Source organism: Lissotriton vulgaris, chromosome 5, assembly GCF_964263255.1.
Source record: "Lissotriton vulgaris chromosome 5, aLisVul1.2, whole genome shotgun sequence".
NCBI lineage: Eukaryota > Metazoa > Chordata > Amphibia > Caudata > Salamandridae > Lissotriton > Lissotriton vulgaris.
In genome coordinates this window covers 1582112530-1582137012 of record NC_141693.1, presented here as the reverse complement: position 1 = coordinate 1582137012, position 24483 = coordinate 1582112530, and the positions used below count along the sequence as shown (strand labels likewise).

At 47.9% G+C, this 24483-nt stretch overlaps 1 protein-coding gene across 3 annotated transcripts in view; it reads left to right on the top strand.

Annotated features, from left to right (window-relative positions):
* ACIN1 (apoptotic chromatin condensation inducer 1) overlaps nt 1-24483 on the top strand; it is a 947610-nt gene that overhangs the window by 320591 nt on the left and 602536 nt on the right. The window lies entirely within an intron of this gene.

The window sequence follows — 24483 nt, the reverse complement described above, 5'->3', positions numbered from 1 at the left end:
TCATTCTGCTGGACCTATCGACAGCTTTTGACACGGTAGAACACCAACTTCTCATCAAGGCCATACAAGAAAAGTTTGGTGCCGATGGTTCACCTCTTTCTTCCAGAACCGCTTGCAAAAGATAAAAATCAAAAACTTTACCTCCGACCTCCACCCCGTCAGCGGAGGTGTACCACAAGGCTCAGTGCTCTCACCTCAACTGTTCAACATATACATCGAAACGCTCACCACCATTCTCAAAAAGGCGAAGATCCCCTTCCACCTATACGCCGATGACACCCAAATCTATGTAGAAACCTCCTCCCCTAACGACATCCTCAGACTCAACAACACTCTAAAAGAAATTCAACGCTGGCTATCCCAAAATCACCTTAAACTCAACTTAGACAAAACGGAGATCCTTCTCATCTCCAACGAAGAAGAGAACCCTCAAATTGCAGAATGGCTTGAAGCTTTGGACGCTCTAAACGGTAATCTCACCCTGGCCAAATCCGTAAAATCCTTAGGAATCATCCTAGACCCCAAACTGGACATGACCAACCACATCAAAAACTCTGCAAAGACTGCCTTCCTCAACCTAACGCTTCTATACAAAATCAAACCATTCATCCCTACAAAAGACCTCAAGCAAGCAACACAATCACTGGTGCTTTCCAGGCTCGATTATGGCAACGCAACCCTAACCAGCGCCACAAAATCAAACCTGGCTCCCAACAAAACAACCCTCAACGCAGCATCCAGAATGGTCACTGGAATCAGGAAATCTGACCACATTTCACCAGCACTAAGAGAACTTAAATGGCTCCCAGTTGAACAGCGAGCCAATTTCAGAACGGCATGCCTCACGCTTAAAGCTCTCCACAATGGAAAACCGGACTATCTGGCAGTCAAACTTAAGAGGGCCGGGCAGACCAGAAACCTCAGGAGCTCGAACTCCCTCCTTCTCATCCCCTTGAGAACGCGCAAACACAAAACAGCCGCAAGATCATTTGCTGGAACCGCACCCAAAATCTGGAACTCCATCCCAGCAGACGTCAGAACTATCCCTTCCTTCACAAAATTCAAAAAACACCTTAAAAACCTCCTCCTGAACCGCACCCTCCCAAATGGATAGTTTTGGAAAACAAGAGTACCCCTTTAAGCGAACCTGGGGTTAAGTATTTATAGTAAGTACAGTGGTTCACAGTAGGCCTAATATGGTCCAGTAACACAAGGTTAAGTATTATTTGATCAAATGAACAAATCGCTTAGGGGAACAAGCTTCATACGGCAACAAATAGTCATTTAATCATAGTATGCAGATTCATATTTACATAAATACAGGTGCTCACATAAGTGACAGGGGTGCGTAACATGACTGAGTGAAGGTGACAATACACGAAATATCACACAAAATAGACATAGAAATCCAGGACGATATGTACAAGTGAAGGGATTTTCAACAGGGGGTCGACGACGTTCGATCTTTTGATACTTTAGATCATCATCAGGATTGTGTGAGCATTCTGAAACAGAATTAAAGGAAATGTTTAGCACTTGGCCCTAATGGACAGTCAATTGCTTAAGTACTGTGCCATTATGCTCCCGGTGATAGGTCAACTACCCATGAGGTAAGGGCATCTCATGCGGATTAATGAGAGATGTGGGGGCGCTTACGCAAACATACCGGTCGACTGTGACAGTTGTGGGCCGCGGTGTGTTATGACTGGATTCCCGTTTTGTGAAACATTTAGGGTCAGCAATTATCTGTGTAACACATGCAGTTATAGTGACTGGAGTAGCAAGCGCAGGGGAGCGCCAGGATGCTAGAGTTACTACTTACTAGTTCAAGACTTTTAGGAAGTCTTAGTCGTGCTGCAAAATTGGTACAGTTGGAAGGGAAATATTCATTCTCTGGTTTGTCCAGATCTGTAGTTAGACAGAACACGGGTGTAAATGCACTGGGTTAGGTATTTATCTGGTAACACATGCAATTATAATAACTGGAGTAGCAAGAGCAGAGGGGCGCCAAGATGCTTGTGTTACTACTTACTAACTAGTTCAAGACTGTGAAGAGCCTTAGTCGTGCTTCAAAATTAGTACAGTTGGGAGGTGGAAACAATCATATTCTGGTTTGTCCAGATCCGTGGTTAGACAGAACAAGGATTTAAATGCACTGAGTTAGGTATTTATCTGTGTAACACATGCAATTATAATTTACACCTGTGCTCTGTCTAACTATAGATCTGGACAAACCAGAGAATGAATATTTCACTTCCAACTGTACCAATTTTGCAGCACAACTAAGGCTTCCTAAAAGTCTTGAACTAGTAAGTAGTAACTCTAGCTTCCTAGCGCTCCCCTGCGCTTGCTACTTCAGTCACTATAATTGCATGTGTTACACTGATAATTGCTGACCCTAAATGTTTCACAAAGCGGGAGTCCAGTCATAACACACCGCGGACCACAACTGTCGCAGTCGGCCGGTATGTTTGCGTAAGCGCCCCCGCATCTCTCATTAATCCGCATGAGATGCTGAGCCCTTACCTCATTGGTAGTTGGCCTATCACCGGGAGCACAATGGCACAGTACTTAAGCAATTGACTGTCCATTAGGGCCAAGTGCTAAACAGTTTCCTTTAATTCAGTTTCCGAATGCTCACACAGTCCTGATGATGATCTAAAGTATCAAAAGATCGAAAAGTCGTCGACCCCCTGTTGAAAATCCCTTCACTTGTACATATCGTCCTGGAATTCTATGTCTATTTTGTGTGATATTTTGTGTATTGTCACCTTCACTCAGTCACGTTACGCACCCCTGTCACTTATTAGATCACCTGTATTTATGTAAATATGAATCCGCATACTATGATTAAATGACTATTTGTTACCCTATGAAGCTTGCTCCCCTAAGCGATTTGTTCACTTGATTAACCTTGTGCTCCTCCCGAATGGATAGCCACGCTATCCCTGATGCCGGTGCTCTCCGACTATACACTGCTCACATCCTCCTCAGCCCGCCTCAAGACTAATTATGCATAATATTAAGGTGCTCCACGATCTTCGGTCTACCTCAATTTAGCATTGAACAAGACTACCTCAGGATTCTACCCCTACCTTTAGTAGACCCAGCATCTTGGACTGCCGAATTTCTTCAGTCTACCGAAACTTAGCATTCAACAAGGCTACCTCAGGACTCAACCGCTACCTCTAGAAGCCTCAGCACTCTTGCGACTACCAAACAACTTTTTTTGCTGAAGACTGTTCTGATATGTTTAACTATCTTGAAACAATGTTGTAAAGCGCTCCGATACAGGTCTGGTCAGCGCTATATATAACTCCATAAATAGATAAAATAAATAAATATTTGATCTGTCATACAGGCTGTGACACTGTAATTTTAAAAGAGGCACACTGTGATTGGGGCCTGACTGTCTGGGAACACAACAGAATAGCCCAGGTGTCAGCTAACATTTTATGCGACACTGGAAGTCCAAAGCGTGCTCATGGTGTCATATTAAAAGCTTGAAGCACACCAGGGAAGCATTCTGCTTCTCTGGTGAAACCCTATGATGAAACACATCACCGACCAGGTCGGTGAGTGAGGGTTCCTTTTACAAACACTGGTTCTGTTCTTTACTGCTTAGTGCAACCGCTCCTAGGTTACACTTATAGTCACTCTTTTGTTGTTACTTATTGATTTACAGGGGGTTTAAGAGTGTCTTGCTCCCTCTCTCTCTTGTTGTTCGAAATATGTCATATTAAAAGCCCCAGCAGACCGGTCAAACAGGACTCAACACATTAATGTCATAAAGGATCCTCTCTGTCCCATATTTTGTCATGTTCAAAGGGGCCATATCTTTCTAATGAGGGCAGCCTATTACTTTGCTTCTGGGAACAGATTCACATCTCAATAATTTGAATTTAAAAGTTAATTACTGTCTGGCCGAAATGGGAGAACATAATGCAGATGTACCTTCCGGCAGGACAAAGATAACTTTTTAACGTTACCTTTCTGTAATATGTAGAACAAATAAGACTTCCCATTGAATTGCATTTTAAGAACTATTAATATAGCTGTTTAATTTTTTTTCTAGCTATTCCCAATCCTGAGATACAGGATAAGCATTTAATATTGCAACCCAGTGTTTTCCTATGAAACCGCAAACCTGCTAAGGTTAAAATAGCTTTGATGACTTGTTTACTGTAAGGACATATTTAAGAATACATGTTTCCAAGTCATACCTTTAAATATGACGTTATGGACAATAAGGTCTACTTAGGGATGACTTAATAATATTTAAAAAAAAGATTTAGATCTGTCAAAATGGGTTATTTTGACAGGTCAATTTTGCAGTTAAAACCTGCACAACCAGGCAACTGGTGCTAGACCAGCAGTCATGTTTACATTGTCACTATAGCGGATGACACAATGGGTGCTGCAGTCCACTTGTGATATTTAACTTACAAACCCTAGCTACCAGGTATTAGGGTGTTATAGGTATGTTAAATATGCCAATCAGGAGAATACCAGTTTTACCATGTTGAAAGGAGGAGGACAAGCATTTTACCACTGTTAGCGGGACATAGTTCGATGGCTAGCAGAAGTTGAGTTCAGCAAAAAGGCAAAACGATTCAAGGTGGCGCAACATAAAGGGCACATTTCACTTTATACTACTGGGTAAGGGAATTTGCAACAGTAAGTTGGTACGAATACTAGATAAACCATGCCTCTGTTACAAACACAAGGTCTAGCTATATTTGTCTGCTTCAATCGGGAGAGGAAGAGAAAGAGGGAAGGTATGGAGCACAGCTTTAGACCCCTTTCTATGTCTATCCCTTAATTGTAGATCTCTTCGCAAACACAGCAGAGAAATACACGACCAACTTATGGACCAGAAACTGGTTGGGACTGTTTCTAGTGGAAACCTGGCTCAATGAGCAATCGGCTCTGGATGTTTTAGAAGCACTGCCAGGGGGGGGGGGGTCTCAACGTGATATTCAGGAAAGAATTTCAGGTGAGGATGTCGAAACTGACTTTGCATACCTGCGAAGCAACCTTTTTCAATCTGGCTATTAATAGTGTAAGCTCTATTGTAGGGCTTCTTTTGTATAGACCCCTTGTCCCGGCAAGAGCTTTCCTTGATGACCTAGCTGAGACAGTGCCCCCCTATACTATCCGCTACCCCAACTTAATTTTATTGGTGGATCTGAATCTTCATTTGGAAGATAAAGAAATTAGAGCAACCAAGGAGCTGGTTCAAGGGCTACAGGCGATGGGTGTAACACACTTGGTCAACACCCCTACACACAATAAAGGTCACACGCTGGATAATATTTTTAACAACAGTGCTCAGGTAGAAGCTCTGCTGCCTGTGCCTATAGTGTGGTCTGACCATTTTATCCTCTCTTTCATGTTTGTATACACCAGAAAGGCTCCCTGTAATCCCGGAAAGAGTTCTGCGCCCCTAATGGTTTGGAAATGAGATGCGTTAAGCACTGATGCCTTTGGGGATACGCTGGCTTCAAGTATGCCAGCTCTAGGGCCTGAAGTCCGGACTGCAGAGGGGCAAGTCTCTCTTTGGATTAACGAGGCAGTGGACTCCATTAATCCCTGAAACCTGGTAAAAGTACGGACATCACTTCTTCCGCGAAATGTTTTTCTGAGCAATTGGCTCTTCTAAAAACTGATTGTAAGCGACTTGAACGCCGATGGAGGGGGAACTATTGAAATGAAATAGGGTGTTATAATTAGCTGCTCTCAAGATGTACCAAATTAGGAGAGTACATAGAGAGTTTTATACGGAGCACATTGAAACAGCAAAAAATTCCACTAAGAATATTTTTAACGTAGTGAAACAACTGTCTTCTTTAGATCGTTGGACAGCCACTATGCCTGCCTCAACTGATCATTGGAATAAGGTTGCAGATTTTTTGATGGGCAACTTTGATAAAATATACACCATCTTCCCTGAAAGCAGCAAGAATTATATCTCTGCTCCTCTCACAGTTGATTTGAGAAGTGAGGACAGCTTTGTTTTTCATCCGCCTGTAGTAAGCGATGTTCTTAAACTCATGGAAGCAGTCAAATCTGGGTCGCCCTTGGATCCGATTCCCCCCAAAATTCGTACTGCTAGGAAAAGAAGAAATTGCTCCGGTTCTCACCAAGCTTTTGAACTTGTCTTTTAGTTTGGGTCAGGTTCCTAGCAATTGGAAGCATGCCTTGGTGGTACCACTGTTAAAGTAACCTTTCTTAGAACCTGAGATCTATAACTCTGCTACCCTATGCTGCTAAAATGGAAGAGAAACATTTAAACAGTCAAATGTCCATGTTTCTGGAAGAGAGACAGGTTCTTCATGAAACCCAATCGGGGTTTAGGCCATGACACAGTACCAAGTCGGCCCTTCTTCTTGCATCAGAGGCCCTGAAAACTGCAGCCGATGAGGGAAGAACCACTGCACTGATCCTCCTGGAACTGACTGCTGCTTTTGACATGGTCTCCCACGTCCTTCTGATGGAACGGTTGGGGGAGGCTGGGGTCGGTGGAGGGACATGGGAGTGGATTAATCATTTTCTGGAGAATAGATCCTTCCAGGTTCTACAACGTCCTTTTAAATCCAGAGTCTGTCCTCTGTCTCAAGGGGTGCCTCAGGGTTCGGCTCTCAGCCCTACCCCATTTAATATCTACATGCGCCCCTTGGCAGATATTGTGCTGAGACACAGGGTAAAACTGGTGTCATATGCCAATGACATACAGTTGATCGTTACCCTTCGAGCAAAAGGAGGCAGGAACAGCATCTGATTTCAAGGTCTGCCTGGTGGAGCTTTCCAATTGGATGAACTCAGCTGTTTACAGTTGAATGCGGGAAAGACAGAGGTTATGGTAGTTGGTAAGCAGCCCTCTCTTTGGTCATATTTGTGGTGGCCGAAGGAGCTGGGACCGATTCTGAACCCTAAGGTCAAGAACCTAGGAGTATGGTTCAATGACACCCTTTCCTATTCAGAGCAGATATCTGCTGTGGCTTCTTAAAATGCTGCGAAAAATCCTGGACCTACTTACATTAGATGCTAGATGTACCATTGTACAGGCCCTTGTTACATCCCGTCTAGATTATTGCAACGTCCTGTACTTAAGGGTGACCCAAAAAAATCTGAACATCCTGCAGAAGGTTCAGAATGCTGCAGCCCGGTTAATTTTGAATATTCCTAGGCGGGCCTCGGTGGGGGAGGCCTTGAGGAAATTACATTGGCTCCCCGTTCGGGCTAAAATTACCTTTAAGGCCTTGTGTTTAAGCCACAGTATCTTCAACAAGAAAGGTCCAAACTTTCTGCACCCCCTTTTTACCGCATATAGACCTGCACGTTACCTATGGTCCTTGGGCACAGCAAGGTTGATGGTGCCTAAGGTTCAGAAGGTACGGGCTGGTGGGAGCTCTTTTGGCTTTCTGGCAGCTAAGGCCTGGAATGACTTACCTGTTGATTTAAGGACGTGGCCTTCTGAGACTTTGTTTTGGAAAAAACTTAAGACGTTGCTCTTCCAGTATCCCCCTGGTGGCCATAAGTAGGCCTCTGTATCTGTTCCTTGGGGGACCTAGGCTGTAGGGCGGGTGGGTGGCTCTGGCTAGCTGTCAAGGTACTATTGGTGTTCTAGCACGGGGACACTCCGTTGGAGTAACCAGGCGCACTATAAGCTGTATAATAATAATTGTGGTGTTTCTGAGGTGCAGGGGAAGGTCATTCCAGGCTTTGACGGCCAGGCGAGGGGAGTGTCCTCCGCTGTTGCATCTGCGGATCGGGGTGGGGGGGTCTGCAAGGAATAGGGAAGCAGACCGCATGTTTCTGGTTGGGTGGAGGACGGTGATTTATTTGTTGATGTATGCTGGTCCTTCATTGTGTAGGGCTTTGTACGCATGGGTCAGCATCTTGAACTGGCATCTTGACCTGGATCAGGAGCCAGTGTAGCTTCTTGAGGTGCAGGGTGATGTGAGGTCAAAGATGAGTGTTGCAGCTGCGTTTTGTATTGTCAGCACTCTCTCCAGGAGGCATGCAGTGATTCCCACATAAAGCGCCTTTTCAATAGTCCAGCCTGCTGTTGATGAGGGTTTGGATGACAGTCCTTCTGGTGTCGATTGGGAGCCACCTGAAGATCTTATGGAGCATGTGTAGGGTGTGGAAGCAGGCAGACAAGACTGCGTTTACCCATTTCTTCATAGATAACTTGCTATCCAAGATGATGTAGAGGTTGCGGGCATGGTCTGTTGGGCGGGGAAGAGCAGAGTTCAGATGGCTACCAAGTGTCATTCATTGGTGAGGTTTTGTTCCCAAAGATAAGGACTTCCGTCTTGTACAAGTTGAGTTTGAGACATTTGTCCTTCATGCAGTCGGCGACGTTTATCATACATCTATGGAAGTTGGTTCTGGTGGTGGAGGGGTTTTGTGACAGCACCTTGAGCTGAACCATAAAGATGTGGTCATAACATGGCTACTCCTAGAAAAGTTGACTGCCAATACCCCTGACATTCAAAAGAAGCTGCTTATACGTGAACAAAATGGGTATACAATTAAGGACATGGGAGAAGGGGCTGAATGATGAAATTACATGGCTACAACTAGGACAAGTAAATTAAACATCTGTGCATGGTGAAAACACTCTCTTGTGAAAATATATTGAGTACAAAGCTTAGTACTCGCAACTCCACTGGGAGGGATATGGGGGCCCCTTACCCAGCACCTCCAAGGATGAAAGGAATAACAATATTTACTAGATACATGGGACACTCCAAATGTGTATCACTGTGTACTCCCACAGTAATGAAACACATCTCCAAGTATACAGGGGACTGCAGCTCCCCTGCACCCTCACCATCCAGGGCAGGAAACGTTGACAAGGCTGCCCACAACGCTTCTCTATTTTGCATTTCTGGACTAAATAAGCATGGGATTGGGTGTGTAGTACATAACAACATATATCAGATTTAGGTTGGACCTCTGTATAGCTATCCGTATATAATACCTGCGCTCCTTCTTAATAGGAGCCATTTGACAAGATACTACAGCTCCCATGACCGTCACCTTTATGGCTGGACACTCTAGTTTTGCTGCTCGCTACGCACCCCCTCTCATTGTTATACACTGTATCTTCCTCTGTACAGGATAGTATTACTCCCATGAACCTTCCCCATTCAATGTATGAAGCTCTAAGTAATCTGCTTGTGATGCATTTCAAAGTGCTCATCGATAAGCCTGTATTACTGAACTGCACATCTACTTCTCTATTGAGACATCCACCTTCCCAGACGACTGGAAACACGCAGAGAAGAAATCATCTGCCTACCCGACAGACCTGAAGAATTTCAGACCCATCTCCCTCGTCCCCTTCCCAGCCAAGGTTATTGAGAAGGGCATCAACCCCGGATCTCCGAGTTCATTAACGCCAACCACATCCTGGACTCCTCCCAATCCGTCTTCTGAAGCAACCCAATTATCGAGACGGCCCTCCTCGCCGCCGCCACCAACAGCATCTACTTTACTCATCGACCGGGGACAAGCAGCAGCCCCCATCCTCAAGGACCTCTTGGCCACTTTTGACACCGTCTCCCACTGCACCCTAAGTACGAGAATCCACGATGCCGGCATCTGCGGCAAAGCCCTGGGCTACATCTGCTCCTTCCTCTTAGGTAAAACACAGGGAGTCAGATTTCCACCGTTCCTGTCAGAACCCACGGAGATCTGCTGCAGAGTCTCCCCAAGGCTTCTTCCTGAGCCCCACCCTCTTCAACTTTGAAAGAAACACTTTAGTTAGATTCCTTAACTTAGAATAACCCCCAGGCGTCAGACTGGAACCAGAAAGTTTTCTCGTCAGCAGTACCCCTGCGCATCAGTAGGCGTCGTCTGCTGCTCCACGTTCGTCGTCTGTGTCGTGATCGCCAGCATGTCGTTGCTGGAGTACTTAGACGCCGCCCTCGCGCGCTGACGTCAGTTCTTCTTTTTTCCGCGCCAGCAAGCGCAGATCCGGAAAGAGCGTACCCTTAGTCATTTTTTGACTGACTTTTTGGACAATTTTGTCTATCTTTTTCAAGTCGACTTCAACTCCTGGTGCCAGTAGGGATGCCCTGTTTCAAGCCGTGTGACGCCTGTAACCGACTGATGTCGGTTACCGACCCCCACCGCCGGGGTCTCTCCTGCTTGGGTCTGACCAAGTCATGCCCCGACTGCAAGGCCTTGACGTCGAAGACTAGGTGGGAGCGTTCCTGTAAGCTGCTCGAGATACGGCAGTCGCTCGAGCTCCCGGTCGAGGAGGAGATCTAGGAACTAGTTGCGGAGCCGCAGTCCCCATTGATCGTCTGGATCCAAGTCCACGCATTCGGGTAAGTCGAGGCATGGCAAAAAGAAGTCGAAGAAGCATCGTCGCTCTTCGACCTCCCCTCGCCGGTCGCGCAACTCGGCTGAGGGTTCAGGTGGCACATCTCACGCGGCTCCGTCGGGGCACACGCCATCGCATCCGGCTCCACACCCTCCGGTCCCTGGGCTCCATGCGACTCTGGAGCAGATTCGAGACTTCCTCGGGCCATGAGGACTCTCTTTCTGCTGTCGAGGCCCGCCTGTGCGCCTTCGGGCCCGCGGGTCGGACTGGGGGTCCCAACACTGTGCTGCCGATGGCTTCGGCGCCGCCGCCGGCTTCGGTCCCGGCGCCGCACCCCGAGGGATCCAAGCCTGGATCCCGGTCAACGCCGGTTGACCTCACGACTCCTCCGCCAGTGCTGGTTTCAACCCCGGCCTTCGCTCGGCGTCGTACCGGCGCCAATCAGCGGTGGAAGGGGCCTGAGGACCCTCTGGCACAGCAGTGCCAGTTAAGTTCGGACTGGGCAGATGAACTGGGGGAGGCCTGTGGTCTAGACACCTTGCCTGACACTGGTTTTTTCTCTCCTCCCTCCGTTACTACGGAGGAGGGAGCTACTTATGCTGTGGTGCTGCGCAGGGAGGCCACGGCGCTGGGCCTTGAGCTCCCTGCTGCGGCCGTGAGGACTAGCCTCCTCACTGAGGTGCTTCAACCGCCAGTAACCTCCTCGGAGCCACTACTACAGTTTAATGAGGCCCTCACTGACGTTCTGATGGGCACTTGGTCCAAGCCCACCACAGTTCCCCCTGTGGATCGGAACGTGGCCTGCTCCGGGCGACCCCTGCTTTCTGTCCAACCATCCCACCCCCGAGAGCGTGGTTATCCAGGCCTCCACGTCCCAAACCGCATTTCCGACCACACCACCGGAGCGGGAATCCGAAAGGCTGGAGCAGTTTGGCAAGAAACTGTTTTCCTCGGTTAGTCTTGGAATGCGGTGCATTAATACTGCATGCCTTTTGGGCCGTTACACCCGCTCTCTGTGGGATAAGGTAGTGGACGTGCTGCCCCAGTGTCCGGAGGAGGCCAAGACACGGCTTGCCCAAGCTCTTGCTGAGGTGCGGGATGCAGCACGATACTCCATCCGATGTGGACTTGACACAACGGACTCGCTGGGCAGAGCGATTGCAACAATGGTGGCGATTCGTCGTCACGCCTGGCTGAGGTCCACCAACTTTTCGGGGGATGTCCAGAGCACACTCATGGACATGCCTTTTGATGACCGCTTTTGATGACCGCTGTCTCTTTGGCGACAAGGCAGATAGCGCGCTGCAACGCTTTAAGGACTCCAGGGCTACGGCCAAGTCCTTGGGCCTTTCGGCCCAGGGCCAGCAGACTTCTGCTTTTCATCCCTTTCGTGGCCAAGGAAGAGGCGCCCCCGCATGTTCATCCAGCCACAGGCCGCAGAACCAGCCTCAACTTTGTTGCGGACGTGCTTTCCGCCGTGGCGGAGCAGGGGGTCAGAGAGCATGTCAGTCCACATCCGCTCATGCAGCATCCGCCTCAAAGCCTTCCTAGTCCGACCTTTCAAGCCCATTCAACGCGAACCATCACTTCGGACAGTTGGGTGCTGCAAATTGTCCGAGTGGCTACTCCCTCCCCTTCAAGGCGACCCCTCCAGCCATGCCACCGCAGTACCACTTGCAACTTCTGCAGGGGAAGTTTCGGCCCTCTTGGCCAAGGGGGTCATCGAGCGCATTCCTGGGCCAGAAGTAGGACGTGGTTGTTACTCCGACTACTTCCTGGTTCCCAAGAAGGGCAAAGGGGGCCTGCACCCTATCTTGGACCTCAGGAGCGTCAACGCCTTCCTCCTGAAGGAGAAGTTCAAGATGCTGACTTTAGCTCCTGTTTCGGCTGCCCTAGACCCTGGAGACTGGATGGTAGCATTGGACTTGCAGGACGCTTATTTCCATATTCCCGTCCTCCCGGCCCACCGGTGCTACCTGCGGTTCACAGTAGGCCACGAGCACTTTCAGTTTACTGTGCTCCCCTTTGGCCTCACCAGTGCCCCTCGGGTGTTCATGAAAGTGATGGCGGTGGTCGCAGCTCATATGTGCAGATCAGGGGTTCCAGTCTTCCCCTATCTCGACGACTGGTTGTTGAAGGCGGGCTCGCCCCAGACAGTCGTCTCCCACCTCCAGACTACGGCCGACCTCCTGCATTTGCTGGGGTTCTCCATCAACGTGCGAAGTCGCACCTGATTCCCTCCCAGCAGCTCCTCTACATCGGAGCGGAGATGGTAGAGGCGGGCTCTGCAGTGGGCCCAGATGTTCCAGTGTGGTAAGTAATAACGGGGTAAACCCTTAATACTAACCGACCTGGGTCATAGTGTAATTGCAGAAAAGTGGTCGGCTATGCAACATTTCATAAAACAAACTTTGCAATGAATGCTTCAAGTGGTACACAAAATAAAGGAAATTAGAAGACTGAATTTTAATTCAGCTGTATGCAATAGTGTTAATTTCATTCACATATGATATATCTCTCATTTCATCACATACAGTGTAATAAGTAACATAGTTCATATAATCATCACATATTATAGTGCTCCGTAGGTGCAAAAGAAAAGGGTTCAAACAAATAGGGTAGGGTGTGGTTGGAATAGATGGAGGGACAAAGAAAAGGAATTGTGTCCTGTGAACAATTCTAAATCAATTTAAGAACATTTCCAGTCTCAAATAGATCACAAGGTTCCCCATAAAACATTACACAAGAGCCATCTATGGCTAATTATAATTTGAACGTGTATGTTGAAGAAAAAGGCTGTCGACGTTTCGACCCCCGTGGTAAGGGCAAGTTATTCCTCAGTTTGGGGTCTTCATCAGGAATTGGTTTTGGCGTTGTAGATGTCCCAATAAGATTAGAGACTTGCGCCGTTGTCTTGATTTTTGTGTTCTCCTCGGGGAGGGAACTGAAGGTCCGGGTCGTGCCTGGTAACGACGTGGATCAATGGAAAACAGTGTAGATCAGTCACACCATCTGTCAATAGCCGGATTGAATCCTGGGCAGAATTCCTAAATTGATTTAGAATTGTTCACAGGACACAATTCCTTTTCTTTGTCCCTCCATCTATTCCAACCACACCCTACCCTATTTGTTTGAACCCTTTTCTTTTGCACCTACGGAGCACTATAATATGTGATGATTATATGAACTATGTTACCTATTACACTGTATGTGATGAAATGAGAGATATATCATATGTGAATGAAATTAACACTATTGCATACAGCTGAATTAAAATTCAGTCTTCTAATTTCCTTTATTTTGTGTACCACTTGAAGCATTCATTGCAAAGTTTGTGTTATGAAATGTTGCATAGCCGACCACTTTTCTGAAGTTCCAGTGGGCACAGCATCAGGGCAACCTGTCCGACCACGTCCTGAACTCGGAGGGCACTGCGAGACAGTTGCAGTGGTGGCTCACGGACCGCGATTGGGTCAGTGATAGATCCCTCTCCCTTCCCCAACCGGAGCACACAGGGGTGATGAATGCATTCCTCCTGTGATGGGGGGGCCACATGGGAGAGGGGAGATCAGAGGCCTCTGGTCTCCGGTGGAGTCCCAGCTCCACATCACCTTTTGGAGCTTTGGGCGATCCGGCTTGCACTGAAAGCATTCCTTCCCTCTATCCGGGGAAGTGTAGTGCAGGTGTTCACAGACAACACCACCACCATGTGGTACTGCAACAAGCAAGGAGGGGTGGGGTTGTGGACCCTATGTCAGGAGGCTCTGCACCTCTGGACATGGCTGGAACATCAGGGCATCACCCTATTGGTTCAACACCTGGCAGGCTCCCTGAACGCCAGGGCGGACTAACTCAGCCATCGGTGTATGACGGATCACGAGTGGCGTCTGAACTAGGACGTGGCGCAAGGTCTCTTTCTGCAGTGGGGAGAGCCTTGGTTAATCTATTCGCCGCAGAAGAGAACGCGCAATGTCATCAATTCTGTGCGTTGGAATTTCCAAGGCGGCACTCGCTCGTTGACGTTCTTCGTCACGAGTGGAGCTGCGGTCTGTTGTACGCCTTTCCGCCTATACCACTTCTGCCCAGAGTGCTGAAGAAGATCCGACGCGACCGGGCTCAAGTCATCCTTGTGGCTCCAGATTGGGCACGAAGATACTGCTATCCCGAGCTACTCAGTATGTCAATCGATCCCCCGATTCAACTGCCTCTTCAGGAGGACCTTCTGTCGCAGCAGAAGGGGACGGTCCTCCACCCAACCCTGCCCAGCCTCCACCTACATGCGTGGAGATTGAGCGGTGACAGTTAAGGCCATTTGACTTGCCTCCTGAAGTCTGTAATGTCATTCTGGCAGCCAGGCGTCTCTCCACGAAAACGGTATACGCCTGCAGGTTGAACAAATTTGTGGTATGGTGCACAGCAAAGGCTGTGGATCCCCTATCTGCCCCTCTTTTGGAGGTTCTCCTCTTTCTTCTTTTTCTGGCCCAGCAGGGCTCTGCTCTGGGCACTATCAAGGGCTATCTTCTGGCCATTTCCGCCTTCTAGAGGCTCACTGATCAGCCTTCTCTATTCAAGTCCCCCGTTGTCAATAGATTCTTGAAAGGCTTTACTCACATGTTTCCTCCTGTTCCCTTTGTAATGCCTCAGTTGGACTTGAACCTGGTGTTAACCTATCTGATGTGTGCTCCCTTTGAGCCGCTCCACATCTGTCCCTTACGTCTTCCGACTCTAAAGACTGCTTTCCTAGTTGCCATCACCTCTACCAGAAGAGTGAGTGAGCTCCAGGCTCTTTCCTCTAAGCCTCCTTTCCTTTCTGTCCATCCGGACAAAGTTGTTCTTAGGACTCGTCCTTCCTTTCTACCTAAGGTGGTTTCTGCCTTTCACATTGGGCAGACCATTACTTTTCCCACCTTCTTTCCGCCTCCGCATCCTTCAAAAGAGGAAGAGAGGATCCTCTGCCTGGACCCAAAACGTGCGCTCACCTTTTATCTGGACCGCACACGACAGTTCCGGGTGGACGACCAACTCTTTGTTGGCTACGTGGGTGCTAAGGAAGGGCGGGCGGTGCACAAACTAACAATCTCTCGGTGGGTGGTTTGTGTATTAAGGTCTGTTACTCCTTGGCTAAAAAGGATCCTCCTGTGGGGCTGCGAGCCCATTCCACTCGGGCCACGGCGGCTACTTCTGCCTTGGGACGGGGAGTCCCTTTGCAGAACATTTTTCAGGCAGCCACGTGGGCCTCGCTGCACACGTTTGCCAAGCACTACTGCCTGGACAGCCAAGTCCGGAGAGACGGCTTCTTTGGCCGTTCAGTTCTGCAGGACTTCCTGGTGTGATCTTGGTTCCCAGACCCACCACCGGGGTTGGTATTGCTGGGATATCTATTCTAAGGTAAGGAATCTCACTAACATGTTTCTTTCAGATGTACAAGTTACTTACCTTTGGTAACGATATATCTGTAAGAAACATTAGTTAGTTAGATTCCTTACTGCCCCACCCATCCACCCCGTTCTGCGAACAGATATCTAGGGTTAAGGAATTTCCATGTCAGGGCCCTAGTTTCATGGCACCAGTGTCGGTTTCTTGCATGGCTCTGCGGTCCTGGCGTGGTAAGCTATGTACAGAACTGACGTCAGCGCGCGAGGCGGCATCTAAGTACTCCAGCGACGTCATTCCGGCAATCACAACGCCGACAACGGAAGCGAAGCAGCAGACGACGCCTACCGACACGCAGGTGTACTCCTGACGAGAAAACTTTCCCGATCCAGTCTGATGCCTGGGAGTTATTCTAAGGTAAGGAATCTAACTAACTAATGTTTCTTACAGATACACCGTTACCGAAGGTAAGTAACTTGCGCTTCAGTAACCACGGATTCAACATTGTCTCTGTCAGGAATACGCTCCACAGGATCCGGTTGTAGCTCAAAGGGGTCCACCTCCTAATGTTGCCAACTCCCTGATTAGTATATACAGGGAATTCGAACCATTAGGCGAGGGAAAAAACAGGGAAGGGGAAGGGACTGCTGGGATGTTAGGCTCTGAAAGACATAAACATACAAATAACATTAATCAAAGCATCAGTCATAAAACTCTACTCTCATCAATTCTCGCTATAAGGAAGATGTCAAAGGAAGAATGGAAACACACCTCCAATGGTAAACCAAGTGTAGAGCAGGACACGAAATAAAGCATAAACCCAAATGCACGACATACAAGAAGAAAGGATCCAGACTTGTAATAAAAAAAAATGGGCTTGGATAATTCTCCTTTAACACGACCTGGAGAAGTTAGTTGCTAGGAAAATGTCGGGTCATTTGTCTTCCTTGCTACCACAATATATTACAGGTTTCATATATCGTGAGTAATGTTAGTAAAACATTGTAATCCAGATAGTAACCAGTGGAAATATTCCGAAACGAAAAGTAGAGAGGTCTACTCCGACCTAACACACTTGAGGCACAAATGTACATCCATTAACGGTAACGTGTGGCGGAATACACACAGCGCTCCGTTTGTCATCAACAAATCAGTAGCTTATCGTCCAGTAACATGTAGCAGCCACTACAATGCTCTGTGACAGAATCCAAGTGTTCGTAGCAGCTAAATCGGTAACGTGTGGTCAGCCGACTCACTACGTTCCGCTTAGTGATTTCAAACGCAGCCGCGCTTGAGGGACAACAAACAAAGGTGGAAACCAGCCGGTCTCCAGCTTGCAGAAACGGTAGCGCGTGGTCGGATAACACACAGCGCTCCGCTTCAAGCAGCAGGGGCAGCCGCCCCTTCAATGCACCAGACAGCTGAAGCAGTACCTGAGAGGAGAGGACGCGGGATCTCCGAACAGCACAAGGACATCGACGAGGAGCTTTCACTCGCTAAGCAGACAACCAGTCGACAGGAAACAAACACAGAATAACGCGCATGCTCCGAAGCGCGAGCTGACAGGAAATACCCCATTGTCGCAAGGGCACATGGGGGTTGTAGTCTTAACACTAGGTAGGCGCGGTAAGAGGATTCCTGACAGTAGGCCCCCCTTCTCAGCGCCTCCTAGGACGGGGTTTAGCAGGATACCTTGCATGAAAGTGTCGCACAGCCGCAGGAGCATGCTCATTGTCACAGGGTTCCCACGAATCATCCTCCGCCGAATACCCTTTCCATGCCACCAGGAACACAAGGCACCCCGCTTCCACTTAGAGTCACGTATACACTTCACCTCATACTCCTCACCCCCATCAATGATGACCGGAGGGGCGGCCCTACGAACAGGTGACAAAGCAGGCTTCAGAAGGCTTACATGAAAAACTGGATGAATCCGAAGACTAATAGGCAACTTCAACTTATAGGCCACAGCGTTCACCTTCTTGGTTATAACATACGGTCCAATGAAGCGAGGATGGAATATGCTCCGTAGCTTAAACTGAATGTTTTTTGTAGAGAGCCATACTCTGTCTCCCACCTGGTATTCAGGGCCTGCACAACGATGCTTATCCGCCCATCGCTTGTATTCCGTCTTGGCCTTAACCAAATGTTTGATGAGCTGTTTACATACAGCATGTAGACTTCTCATTCTGCTATACACTGAGGGTTGTTCTGATACGCTATCAGGGATGGACACTGGGAGAATGTTGGTGTCTATCCCATAGGTTGCATAGAAAGGAGATACCCCAGTCGAACAGTGCCAAGCATTGTTGTAGGCCAATTCAGCCATCCACAACAAGGAAACCCAAGAGTCTTGGGCAGCAGATACAAAACAACAAAGATATTTCTTGAGAGTTTGATTCAGTCTTTCCGTCTGTCCATCTGTTTGGGGATGGAAACTGGTGGACAAGGAAACCTTAATGTGCAAAGCGGAACACCAGTGTTTCCAAAACCGAGCAATAAACTGAGGTCCTCTATCAGACACTATCACCTCAGGCACCCCGTGTAACCGGATGACTTCAGAGAGAATCAACTGCGCTGTTTGCCCTGCTGTTGGAAGATTAACACAAGGAATGAAATGGCCTAGTTTGGTCAGGCTGTCCACCACTACCAGAATAGCAGTTTTTCCTTGATCAGGTGGTAATCCTGTAACGAAATCCAGGCTGAGGGTTTGCCAGGGTTTTTAAGGAGTAGGCATGACCATGAGTTTCCCTTTATGTTTACCACTAATGTTCTTGGCGCGAGCACATACCTCGCATTGAGATACCCATAAGGCAACGTCCTTCTTCTGAGTGGACCACCAGAAGTGTCTCAGTAACAGATGTACTGTCTTTAGTACGCCCTGATGTCCCGCCAATGGAGACACATGACACCACTGAAAGGCCTCCTTCTGTAAATCAATGGAGGGCAAAAACAACTAATTGTTCACAAAAGGCAACCCCTGTCTTATGCGTCTTGTATTGTCTTTGGCAGCCCAGGCAACCCAGAGGGCCAACGATTTCGTGTTTCTCACCTTTTCTATGAAGGTTTCAGCACTGAGGACACATATCACCTTTGAGGGTGCAACTATAGATTCCTTAACATGAGGTTCTGAAGAGTTCCCCTCTTCTTGCCTGGACAAGGCATCCGCTTTTCGGTTTTCACCTCCGGGGCGGAATGTTATGACAAAGTTGTATTCTGCGAAGAATAACATCCATCGCATTTGTCTTTGGGACAGATATTTAGCTGTCTTCATGTACTGAAGATTGTGATGGTCTGAGTACACTGTAACGGGGTGTTCTGCACCCCAAAGATATTGCCTCCATTCCTGAAAAGCTCTCTTTATAGCCAGTAATTCCTTTTCAGAAATTGTGTAATTCTTTTCGGCAGGATTAAGCTTCTTGGAAAGGTATGCCACTGGGTGTAACTGGCCTGTCTCTGGATTTCTTTGTGACAGTATGGCCCCTATAGCCTCATCGGAAGCATCGGCCTCAACGATGAAGGGAAGCGCTGGATTAGGGTGGGCCAAAACAGGAGCAGTAGTAAATGCTTCTTTCAGACACACAAAGGAAGCATCGGCTTCCGGAAGACCAATGAAAATTCACTCCCTTTCGAAGCATACGAGTCAAAGGTACCGCTACCTGTGAAAACCCCACAATAAAGCATCTGTAGTAATTTGCGAAGCCCAGAAAGCTTTGGACCTCTTTCACGTTCTTGGGCGTAGGCCATTCTTGTACAGCTAGTACCTTACGGTCAGACATGCGTAACCCTTCAGGGTGGAGCATTACCCCCAAAAACTCAACAGACATAACTCCGAACTCGCACTTGGTTAACTTGCAGTAAAGCTTGTGTTCTCTCAATCTTTGAAGCACTAGAATGACATGATTGGTGTGTATATGTACCTCATCAGAATAAATCAGGATGCCATCGATATACACCACTACGCATACATCAATGAGTTCTCGCAGGACATCATTTAAAAAAAACTGAAATGCGGCAGGGGCATTGCAGAGCCCAAAAGGCATCACTAAATACTCGTACAAGCCATAGTGGGTTTTAAAAGCTGTTTCCCACTCATCCCCTGCCCTGACGCGAACCAAATGATAAGCCCCTCGCAAATCAAGTCTTGTATATATCTTTGCAGTGCGAGCCTGGTCTAGCAGAACAGTAATCAGGGGAAGCGGATACCAATTGCGGATTTTCATCTTGTTTAGCCTACGATAATCCACACATGCCCTCAGATCACCCTTCGCCTTTGAGATGAAAAACAAAGAGGAAGCTGAAGGTCAGCGGGACGGACGGATGAAACCTATGCGTACGTAGTGATCCAAGTATTCCTTAAGGTACTTAGTCTCAGGTACAGATAGGGCATAAACCCTACAGGTAGGAACAACAGCTCCATCCACCATATCAATGCGACAGTCGTATTCTCTGTGTGGAGGGAGATGTTCTGCCATTATTTCACTAAACACATCTTGATAATCACTATAGCATGGAGGCAACACCACTTCTTGCTCGGCTGCGGTCGCTACGCAGTACGAGTTCAGCAGTGCTACTACTTGTGTGTCATGATTTGCTATGATATGTTCTTGAATTCTCAAATCTAGAAACTGCAATGTTTTTTCCCTCCGTTGTAGCGAGGGATTGTGGTGGCTTAGCCAGGGCATCCCCAGAATCACCTCGTACTGGGGCGCTTCAATAATGTTCAGTCATATCTCTTCTCTGTGTGTACCCCCGCTCACTGGTATTGATAGGTACAGAAGTTCTGTCTGTTCTGTAATGAGACCTGACTTTAGGGGTTTACCATCCACCGCCCATACTTCCTCAGGGCAATCCCTGCGCACTCTATGCAGCTTCAAGGTGGACACCAACCCGCTATCCACAAAATTCCCAGTGGCACCGGAATCCACCATGACCATCACTTGATGTATCTGATCCTGTCTTTCAAGGGTCATGGGAAGCAATATATGGGACTCATGATCCCTTATAATGGAGGCAGTAAGTGAAGGAACTTTCCAGTTGGTCTCCTCCCTTATACTAGGGGCATGTTCTTCAGATACTACAGTAGATACCTCCACCTTTTTACTCCTTGCCCAGGTTCCTGAGTTTCTTGGTTTCACAGGACATTCTTTAACGTAATGTCCTTTTTTCCACAATACATACACTGACCCAAGACACTACGACTCTCCCTTTCTGCTCTCGATAGAGGCGCTCTTACTGCCCCGATCTCCATATTTTCGCTACTAGGTTCAGGAGGGTTACTGGTCTTACGTGAGGGATACTCTGGTCTGTAATAGCTCCGCTCATTCTTACACCTTTCTCCTCCTCTCTCTGTAAGCCTCCCATCCAACCTAAGGGAAAGGTTGATCATATCCGTACAAGTGAGAGGTTGAGGGTCTATTTGTGCAATGACATCTTTCAGGCCTTCTCTCAACCCCTGGTAGTACAGAGACATTCTCTTCTCTTCTGGCCATGCTGTCTCAGCCACCAACCTATTAAAAGCAGTAAGATAAGAAACCAAATCCTGCCTCCTTTGCTTTAACTCTAATAGTTTTCTATCAGCGCTATATGTAGTGGCTCTCCTGTCGAACACTTTCTCGAACTCTGCACGAAATGCCATCCAATCGTTCAGAATGGCATCATCTCTACGTACAAAAGGTACTGCCCAGTTGGCAGCATCCCCACTTAAATACGATATGGCAAAAGCTACCCTTGAATGGTTGGTAGGGAAAGAGGACGGTCTGCAGGAAAAATGCATCATGATTTGCGTTAAATAAACCTGTGTCTTTAACGGATCCCCTGAATACCTTTCAGGGGCTGCTAGGGGAATAGGAGGGGGTACAGTGACCTGTATTTGAGGAGCGGAGGAAGCATCAAAAGGGTTCCTAGTTAACCTATCCACCTTCTCCTTTAAAGCAGCGGTCTCGTTTTTTGAGGAAAGCAGTTCCTGCTGTACCACAACCAACGCTTGGAGGACATCGTCCATAGTAGCCATGACCCCTATACAACTGTATCAGGTGGAGCACTATTCATGGGCGCGTTTATCTGTCAGGAATACGCTCCACAGGATCCGGTTGTAGCTCAAAGGGGTCCACCTCCTAATGTTGCCAACTCCCTGATTAGTATATACAGGGAATTCGAACCATTAGGCGAGGGAAAAAACAGGGAAGGGGAAGGGACTGCTGTGATGTTAGGCTCTGAAAAACATAAACATACAAATAACATTAATCAAAGAATCAGTCATAAAACTCTACTCTCATCAATTCTCGCTATAAGGAAGATGTCAAAGGAAGAATGGAAACACACCTCCAATGGTGAACCAAGTGTCAAACCTCAGCAGAGCAGGACACAAAATAAAGCATAAACCCAAATGCACGACATACAAGAAGAAAGGATCCAGACTTGTAATTAAAAAAAATGGGCTTGGATAATTCTCCTTTAACACGACCTGGAGAAGTTAGTTGCTAGGAAAATGTCTGGTCATTTGTCTACCTTGCTACCACAATATATTACAGGTTTCATATATCGTGAGTAATGTTAGTACCACATTGTAATCCAGATAGTAACCAGTGGAAATATTCCGAAACAAAAAGTAGAGAGGTCTACTCCGACCTAACACACTTGAGGCACAAATGTACATCCATTAACGGTAACTCGTGGCGGAATACACACAGCGCTCCGTTTGTCATCAACAAATCAGTAGCTTATCGTCCAGTAACATGTAGCAGCCACTACAATGCTCTGTGACAGAATCCAAGTGTTCGTAGCAGCTAAATCGGTAACGTGTGGTCAGCCGACTCACTAAGTTCCGCTTAGTGATTTCAAACGCAGCCGCGCTTGAGGGACAACAAACAAAGGTGGAAACCAGCCGGTCTCCAGCTCGCAGAAACGGTAGCGCGTGGTCGGATAACACACAGCGCTCCGCTTCAAGCAACAGGGGCAGCCGCCCCTTCAATGCACCAGACAGCTGAAGCAGTACCTGAGAGGAGAGGACGTGGGATCTCCGAACAGCACAAGGACATCGACGAGGAGCGTTCACTCGCTGAGCAGACAACCAGTCGACAGGAAACAAACACAGAATAACGCGCATGCTCCGAAGCGCGAACAGACACGAAATACCCCATTGTCGCAAGGGCACATGGGGGTTGTAGTCTTAACACTAGGTAGGCGTGGTAAGAGGATTCCTGACAGTCTCTTACGCGGACGACACCCAGCTGATCCTCTCCCTCACCAACAAAGCCACAAGCGTTGGAAACAACTTCCATGACGGGATGAAGGCCATCGCTACCTGGACGAGAGACAGCTGCCTTAAGCTCAACTCAGACAAGATCGAAGTCCTCACCCTGGGGCCCAACACCTCTGCCTGGGAAGACTCCTGGTGGCCCGCCTCTTTGGGACCCACCCACACCCACAGTCCGCACACGAAACCTCGGCATCATACTGGACTCAGCACTCAAGATGAACCTCCAGATCAATGTTGTCTCTTTATCTTGCTTTCACATCCTGCGCTTGCTCTGAAAGACCTTCAGATGGATCCCCACTGAGGCCAGAAAGACTGTCACCCACACACTTATCAGCAGCATACTCTACTACGGCAACGCCCTCTATGCAGGCATCACCCAGAAACTTCTCAGGAAACTACCGAACGTTCAAAACCCCACAGCCAGACTGGTCCTCAACATCTCCTGCCGCAGCCAGATCTCCGAACACCTGCGAGAACTCCAATCGCTCTCAACCAAGAAAAGAGTCACTTTTAAGATCCTCACACACGCCTACAAAGAACCTCCAGGACGCTGGACCAGCATACCTGAACCACCGCCTCTCATTCCACGTACCTACCAGTCACCTCTGCTTCACCGAACTGGCCCTCACCACCATACCTTGGATCCGCAAGACCAGGACCGGAGGAAGATCCTTCTTCTACTTCTCCACCTAGACCTGGAACACCCTGCCTCTCCACCTCAGGCTATTCCCAATGCTAACCCAAGTCAGGAAGGATCTCAAGACCTGGCTCTCCGACTGAACCTCAGCGCACAGCAGGACCTGCAGCCTTTCTTCTCCAGCACCTTGAGACCCTAGAGGGTGAGTAGTCACGCTTAACAAATACTGATGGATCCCATGTGCATACAACTTGGGCGGATGCCCGGGATTGGTCTCCCGTAGGCGCTGCCCTTATGACATCACATGACGGGGATACACTGTACAAAGGTTAACACCGACCAAAAAACAGAGCTTCTATGGCAATGGCATCTCAGGTGACGGCACTTCCCCCAGCGGGAAAGTGCTCTTGGAATAAGTGTCTACAGCTGCATCTGTAAATATAATCATCATGAGGCCACACTATAAATATACGGCTATACCTCTCCTTCCCTGCACGTCAGGAGGAAGGAGCAGATGCAGCCAGGTTTTCAGGAACGCACCCTAACGAAGTAAGAGGGTGTATGTCTAAGGGGATATTGATCCCTTGATGTATGTTATCGCATATTCGTGATAGACATTGTGACTTACTGAAAGAGAAATGACTCTTTCTCCCGTATTGCTATCAATAGAGTTTTACTACAGAGGTTCTTGATCTCTTCCTCCATGGGGCCCAGATGATCCGATATTGGGGTAAGATTGTGAGCTGGTCTCCCAACTTGATACACTTGTAAATATTGTTCTTTCATGTGTGCAGTGTCACTTTTTGATCAGTGTTACAGCAAACAAATGATGGACGGAATGCTGACAATGCAAACATTCCCCCCAGTCAA